General features: G+C 40.6%; 1 protein-coding gene and 1 long non-coding RNA gene across 4 annotated transcripts in view; both read left to right on the forward strand.

Moving 5' to 3' along the window:
• CACNA2D3 (calcium voltage-gated channel auxiliary subunit alpha2delta 3) overlaps nucleotides 1-8,088 on the forward strand; it is a 494,938-nt gene that overhangs the window by 402,873 nt on the left and 83,977 nt on the right. The window lies entirely within an intron of this gene.
• Nucleotides 1,855-8,047, forward strand: LOC309334546. The gene is made up of 2 exons (XR_014153157.1): nucleotides 1,855-7,087; nucleotides 7,426-8,047. It is a non-coding gene; the product is annotated as an uncharacterized lncRNA (long non-coding RNA).

Consider the following 8,088-nt stretch of genomic DNA (forward strand, 5'->3'; position numbering starts at 1 on the left):
GGGAGAACACTGCACAGCGGAGAGCTACTGCGGAAAAGATCCATTCTCATGTTGCCATCCTATTACCTCCCATGGAGGGGGCACACAAAGAAGGGCCTCAGATGATGATAGTAGTCACACCCACCCTGTGAAACACCTTCCCATCAGATGTCAAGGAAATAAACCACTATCTGACTTTTAGAAGATGTCTGAAGGCAGCTCTGTACAAGGAAGTTTTTAATGTTTGATGCCTTACTGTGTTGTAATTTGTTGAAAGCCGCCCAGAGTGATTGGGGCAACCCAGCCAGATGGGTGGCATATAAATATATTATTCGTATAACTACTACTATTACTATTACTGTTGCAGGCTCTGGGTTGGTTCATACGGGGCGAGGCAGTTCTTGAGGTATTACAGTATTTAGATATTTAAGGTTTGAATTTGGCTCAGAAACTGATTGGCAGCCAGTGCAGGCAGGCCAGGTTGGGTTTAATATGCTCAAACCATCTTGACCCGGCGAACAGCTTGGCTGCTGAATTCTGCACCAGCTGAAGTTTTCAAACTGTCTTCAGAGGCAGCCCTGTATGTTGCAGTAATCTAACCTAGAGATTACTAGAGCACAGAAAACAGAAGTTAGGCTATCCCTGCACAGGTAGCTGCGCAGCTGAGCCAGCAGCCGAAGTTGGTGGAAGGAGGCGAGTCCAGCCATATCTGAAGAGCACCAAGCTGGCTGGATCTGGGATACTCCTTATGTAATGATACAAATGTGATTAGTGAAAAAGTATCTTTAAATTGTGGTGTGAAAAGCAGTATTTTGAGTCAAACCATTCTGAAATACATCTTTGCTATTCACAAACCTTTCACTCCCTGACAGCAGTCTTTTATTCTTCGCTTCTTAGGGTGTTCTCCCCTCCACATTATAAATTATCAGTCACTGTGTAGTGGAATCCATGCAAATATGAAAGAATCCTTTCCTATATACAGGTTGAGATGAATTATCTGGGCTGCTTAAAGAAAGAGAACTTGACCTTTCAAGAGTGGGACTGGGCTGGCATATTATCCTGGTGTGGGTGCGCATCTTTAAGTTGGCCTGCGTCAGTCAGGTACAACAATCCACCCTCCCACCCAACTTCCAAAATACTGGATTTCCTGGTTGCTGTTCAAGGCAAAGTAGGCGTTTTGGGTACACAAAAAGTACAGACTTCGTATATGAGCTGGTGTGTGCATAGAAAGAGGGCCTGAGGCTGAAATGTTACTGGGGGCAGAGCCAATAGTTGAATAACCAAATTAGAACTTTGTTCACATAAAACTATGATATAAATTGTAGCAATGTTTTCATTTTGTAATGAATAGTGCCAGATCAGTAATGCTGCATTTTATTTATATCCAATATAGCCACGCTCTTCCCTGTGTGCCTTTCCCTGCTGTTTTGTTGCTGTTGATTCTTACGTTCAGTTCACTGCATTCCCACAACACTTTAAAATCACAAAAAAGATTAGTGAACATTCTAATCATAATGTACAGCTTTTTTCAAGCAGTTTTGCCTGATATAAACATTTTTGCAAGCCGTTTCTCCTAACATACAGTGGTACCTCGGGTTACATATGCTTCAGGTTACATTCGCTTCAGGTTACAGACTCTGCTAACCCAGAAATAGCACCTCAGGTTAAGAACTTTGCTTCAGGATGAGAACAGAAATCGTGCTCCAGCAGCGTGGCGGCAGCAGGAGGCCCCATTAGCTAAAGTGGTACCTCAGGTTAAGATCAGTTTCTGTTTAAGAACGGACCTCCGGAATGAATTAAGTTCTTAACCCGAGGTACCGCTGTAATGCATTTGTGTTTTGTTTTCATACATTAATGCTTTTGGGGGGGGTGAAGAACTGCATTGCAAAATTCAGAGTAGTGTGAATTTTAAAGATAGCTGTTCAAGGAAGTGTGAATTAGTTTGTATTAAAATACAAAATGAACAGAACTTTCCCCTAGCTTTACTGATGAATAATATTTGAGTACAAGGTACCATCGATGATAATGAGATCCAAAATGTTAAGAAATGGCATGTGAAACCCAGCTGCTGTAAGTCATTTGGGCATTTGATATGAATGTTGGCAGAGCATCCCAAGGCCAATAAGCTTTACACACTCCTCCATGCAAGCAAGGCTGCCTTTGCCTAAGTTCTGCTCATAAACATTTGATTAGGGGTACTTGCCTTTGCTAGAGTCCCCCTTACATGTTCAAATGTTTACAACTTCTGCTGTTGGGAGCCTGCTTTCTGGGGAAGCAATGCTGGTTTAGAGATTCCTTGCAGCTGTCAGGTGTGTTAAGGACTCCTGGTACATCCTTATTCTTGACCCCTCATGGCACTGAGGTGGGGATTTTGGCTGCATGGAACTTTCCCACTCTCGGCATACAGTGGTGAATACACCCAACATGTGGCTTAATTTATCAAGGCACACTTGTTGTTAAATAACTTTATTGCATGCTCTTATCACATATTAAGTATGTCCAAGCTAGGAATGTCCACTCCCACATAATTGTTTCAATCAGCACTGTTTATGATCTGTCACAGTTCTGCTGTTATTTGTCTCACTGTCTACTAGAGCAAATGTTTTTGAAATTAATTACATAATTAACCATTATTAAGTAATATCTCATCTTTTTCCCTGACAGGGACTCAGGTCAGCTTATTATTATGTTATCATATGTTACCATTGAATTGTTCCACACAATTCATTTCAGTGCAAAGGAAACAGAGGGCAGATTGCAGAGTGGTGGGGAGAACAATCAATTACATATCATTATGTATCCTTTGTGGGTTGAAAACAATCACAACAGTGAATACTGATCGTATTCTCTAGACTGAATTTTATTCTGGGAATGGGATGAGTCTGTTAATGTTGGTAATTTCTGTTCCACTTTCCATTTTTGCTGGAATTCTCTGACATCCCTAGCCCAACCACACAGCTTGAGGATCAATGCAGTCCTGATACACTTCCAGGACACACTGAAAGGATAACTTTTATTTTTGCTTCAATGCATTTTTACAAAATTTTGTTGTTTTATAGAGCCCTGCCCACAGGGAAATGCAGCAATGAATGTCTTTGTAAGTCAGAAAAACTCTAATGTGCTTCTAATAAGATTATGCAACTTTCAACCAATGAAGGAACACTTGCATATAATACATGTTTAATGTTTCAGGATGTGCTAAAGTAACATTAGACTTTTTGCATGAGAAGCATTTTGAAGAGCAGGAGATGCCACTGAGCATTAATTGCACATTAGCAGATGCTCTGGTTATCTTTCACTGGAGATAGGATGCTGACCATGTGGTCTGAATGTCATCAAACACTTTCCTTTCATAATGGGAAAGGTTACAGCAGAAAATAGTTTATTATTAGATAAACTGGCTAGTAAGAAGAACAGGTGCTCTTCACCACAATATTAGTTACCGGTACTTGGAACTGTCCTCTGAGTTCTCTGAAATCTTTCTAACTCATTGGCTGCACAGAAGCTAAAACTCAGGCTCACAACCAAGTGGTTAAGTTTACTTAGGAACCTTTTGTGAGAGAGTTTGTAGAAAACTTTAGCAAAACAAACAAAATGAAGGTGAATAAATCAGATTGCCACTATCAACATTTTTACTGGCATTCCAAAAGAATTTGAGAACACCAATGTTGATTCTTTCCCAAGTCGTATATGGATTAGGGGTGATCAGAAGGTAGATCAGGATGTGCTAGTAGACTCCCAGATGTTTTATTTATTAAATTTATATCCCACCCTTCCTCCCAAAGGAGCTTAGCTGTTTAACAATAGCAACAACAAAACAGCAAATGAAGAAAGCTAATCAGGACTGGACTTTTGTGGGAAAGGTCTATGAAATCACTTTCTACTGAAGATATATGCTTAGAATGCGTTCAGAGCCACCCTGTTCAGAGCCATGCTGTTCTAATAGCATGTCTTTAACACCTAGTTCTGAAGTCTGACTACTCCTGGTTTTATATGCTGTTGCTGGTTTTTCATTTCAATAGAGAAAATATGAAGAAGAGAAAGTCAGATGCCGTCTATCTTTTGCTATCATGCTCATTATCTTTCTGAGGGCATATCCTCTTTCTATGGCTATTTGAGATTTAAATATAGCAGTGAGGTATGTACCACAAAGAAGTATCAGCTGCATTTAACAGGTGTCTTTTCGTTCACTGTTGCTGGTGTCCTTTTAACACAAAGGAAAATATTCTAGGGATGCCCAACATACAGTTTTAAAGCACTGTAACCTGCTTAGTAGCTTCAGGATTCTATATGTGCCCACCTCATTCTCCAAGAAATACTGAAAACAGGATCCTAAAACTGAGAAGCCGGACTAGAGCTTTTTTTAAAAAAAACAAACCACACCATATTCTTTACTCTCAAATCTCTTTTTTCTTGAAGGCCTTCTTGCATTATTGATTTATTATCAACTGTGACACTAGTTTAGATAATCTATTTCTTCCAGTCTAAAATCTATTTTGATAGATTTTTCCAGCAGAAACATGGAAAACAATTTTATTTACAAGCATGAATAATCCTTTGCAACAATATCGACTCTATTAGAGATTTTCTTTGAATGCTATGGCTTCAAGGGAAGTGTAAGGGGAAATGCAGTGCATCACAAACAAAATGGAGTCTATGCTACCTTTTTCAATCAAGAAATATATTTACTTGTTACTTCAGAATGCAACCCACTCAACATTATAATCGTTATATTAAACATTGTAATCTGTAATGGGAAATGGGGAAAGTGTCAGAAACATGTTGCCCATTCCACTCCAGTGTTGGAACTTTCTGTAGAAGCAGAAGAAGTGAGCCATAGATCAGAAAATTCAATGGAGCCCCATTGACCGCGTAGTAAAATAACCATAACTTTTTTGAAAATGATGAAATTTGCAGGTGTATTAGCTGCTAGTGCGCGGGTGACTCTTGCAATATTTCAGACAAATAGGTTAAAGAATATTTTGTGTAGTCACCTTTACTTTTCCATTTTAGGGTATACCTATAGCTTATTTTCTTTGCAAATGAGGGGGTGAAGTCTGCCAAAATTTCACACAGATTAGTGCAACAGGGCTTGTGCACAGACTCCTAGGACCCAAGGCACTGTGACCCGACCCCAGTGTATTTTTTGAGGGAGCCAGAGCCCTCACTGTTCAGAGGGTGAATGTGGAGCTGGGCATGGTGCAGCTCTCCCATGTTTTCTGGAGCAATTTGAATGAAAATAGCATACTTCATAGAGGTACCTGAAAATAAATAATCTTCTACATAGGATAGATGCAAGAATTAGGAAGTATGCTGAATGATAAACTGTTTGAGACGTGTGTTTTCTGCTCGGTTGGCACCAGCTGAAAAGCTGAGTTCTTTCTACATCCCTTCCAGAAGCACTGAGATTGAAAGTTTTTTAAAAAGAGCCCTGGTAAAGCTATTCACTGGTTGGAAGCTAGAGGTGTCTGTCAAGAACTATAGCTATTCTTTTTCCTCCCCGCTCCCCACATCCCCAGTCCTTAAAGATAGAGCTTAGGGGTAATATCCTAGTCTCTGTTTGTCTGGGTTGTCTGAATGCCCAACCTAGCTGAAACATAATAAATGATGCAGGCTAAAACTAGACATGATTATCACAATTAATGTGCTACTTTTTTGTTATGTAAATAGCAGCTGTGGAGGGGTTCAACTCTTTCCTTCACACAATCCTGACAGAAATCTCCTCAGTGAGACTGCTTTTTGGATTTCAAGGGAAAATCAAATTGGAGACTTCACTTGGAAAAAATATATCTTCCAAGAGGTGATTTTTTTTGTCAGGACTTTGGTTGTGTCTGAAAGAGAGTTAAACAAGGCTGATCAGGCTTCCCCATGACTGCTATTTGCATAGCAAATATGTGCACATCAATTGCATTCAGAATCAGTATCACATCTGGTTTGCTCCTGAATCTCTGTTTTCTCCCTGGGGAATGGTGGGTGTCTCTTTAATATTGTGTTATACCACACTCCTCATGGCAGCCATTTTATGCTATGCCATGGGCCCTTGGCAGCTATTTTGTAACTGGCATCCCCAGTGCCCTCAAAATGTGCCCACTAGTATAAAAAAGTTGGTGATCTCTGGTATATAAATGGCATGAGAACATAATCTTTATCTTATCACAGTTAAAAATTACAAATGAACAACGAGTCTGTTCATAATATATAGCTTCTGGAACCAAAATGGCATAGGCAACTTCTCTTGGGAAGATGTTAAAGGAATAACAATCATAAAATGTTTCTAAATCGGATATAAAATAAAATGTATTTCCATTCTAAGTTTCAGATTCTAGAAAACTGCTTTTGATATTTTTATTTGAGACATAAAATTAAATGAGCCCATGCAGATAATTTCAGTATTTAGGAGCAGATGTTCACACCAGTGCTTTGCAAATTAAGGGCATTCCAGTAGGGATTCCTGCTATTTGGTACCCAATGAGTATCTAAAAATAACCTGCAATGCATTTGAAAATTACTTGCAAGCATTTGTGGAAAATAATTTGTGGTTCTCACAGAATATATAGCAAATGGTGCCTTTTATCTAACTACATTAGGCATAAAATGCCCCAAGTTGCAAGATGCTAGCTTTGCATTTGTTAATTTAAATGATTAGATCTATATTTTTCCACGTCTGAAATGTCTGCCGGCATCTGCAGTGTTAGTAAGCATGTTGCTGCAACTAGTTGTTTGTGGACTAAAATGCTACACATAAGCTTAAACGTAAAGGGACCCTGACAGTTAGGTCCAGTTGTGACCGAGTCTGGAGTTGCGGCGCTCATCTTGCTTTACTGGCCGAGGGAGCCAGTGTACAGCTTCTGGGTCATGTGGCCAGCATGCCTAAGCTGCTTCTGGCGAACCAGAGCAGTGCACAGAAATGCCATTTAGCTTCCCGCCGGAGTGGTACCTATATATCTACTTGCACTTTGAAGTGCTTTCAAACTGCTAGTTTGGCAGGAGCAGGGACCGAACAATGGGAGCTCACCTCAATGCGGGGATTCGAACCGCAACCTTTTGATCGGAACACATTAAATATTTCTATATAATGTAATGTGCAGATGATTTTAAATGTACAGTGGTGCCCCGCAAGACGAATGCCTCGCAAGACGAAAAACCCGCTAGACGAAAGGGTTTTCCGTTTTGGAGGCGCTTCGCAAAACGAATTTCCTATGGGCTTGCTTCGCAAGATGAAAATGTCTTACGAGTTTTTCCGACTTTTTTCCCCTCCCCCCCTTTTTCTAAGCCGCTTATCTGCTTATCCGCTAAGCTGCTAAAAGCCGCTAAAAGCCGCTAAGCCACTAATAGCGCTAATCTGCTAAGCCGTCAATGGGCTTGCTTCGCAAGACGAAAAAACCGCTAGACGAAGAGAATCGCGGAACGGATTCTTTTCGTCTTGCGAGGCACCACTGTATCAAGTCAAAAAAGGGCATACTGATGCTCAGAGTGGGAATACTGAGACAGGGGACACACAAAATGAGTCACAGGTACTCCAGAGCTGGGATGCAGTAGGCTGCGCCTTCATTGCTATTGTACAGACATCTAGCCAATTTGGCAACTCCAAGACTGCAACCAAGTGAGGTGAGATGCAACTCAGTGCTTATGCTGGTAAGACCAGCCTTGAGAGAGATAACAGCCTCACGCCAAACTCTGCTTTCCTACACCACCCTTTAGGGCCTCCTTCTCCAGGGAGGAGTGGTGCTGCTGGTATAAAAACTTAAATGGGTTTTTGCAGTGTACATGGTTCTCCTTCATTTTGTTTTACCCTCACAACAACTCAGTGAGGTAGGTTAGGTGGAGAAACAGAAGCTGGCCTAAGTTAGGATTGCCATAAACCTGGAATTTCCTGGACATATCCTGAATACTGCAGTTGGCAGCAGTGCCTGGGTGGAAAATGGTAAAATGTCTGGGAAAATCCAGATGTACGACAGCCCATGTCAGCAGTGCCATTTTTGCCATTTTTTCATAAAAATAGCTCAAAATCGGCTCTCTCTTTTTGCCAAAAAAGCCCAACAACTTTAGTCAAAACTTTGCCCCCCCCCCCCAAAAAAAAACCGTCCAAATTTTCATTGCTTGAAATAT

The sequence above is a fragment of the Podarcis erhardii genome, assembly GCF_964252035.2.
Source record: "Podarcis erhardii genome assembly, chromosome: 2".
Lineage (NCBI taxonomy): Eukaryota > Metazoa > Chordata > Lepidosauria > Squamata > Lacertidae > Podarcis > Podarcis erhardii.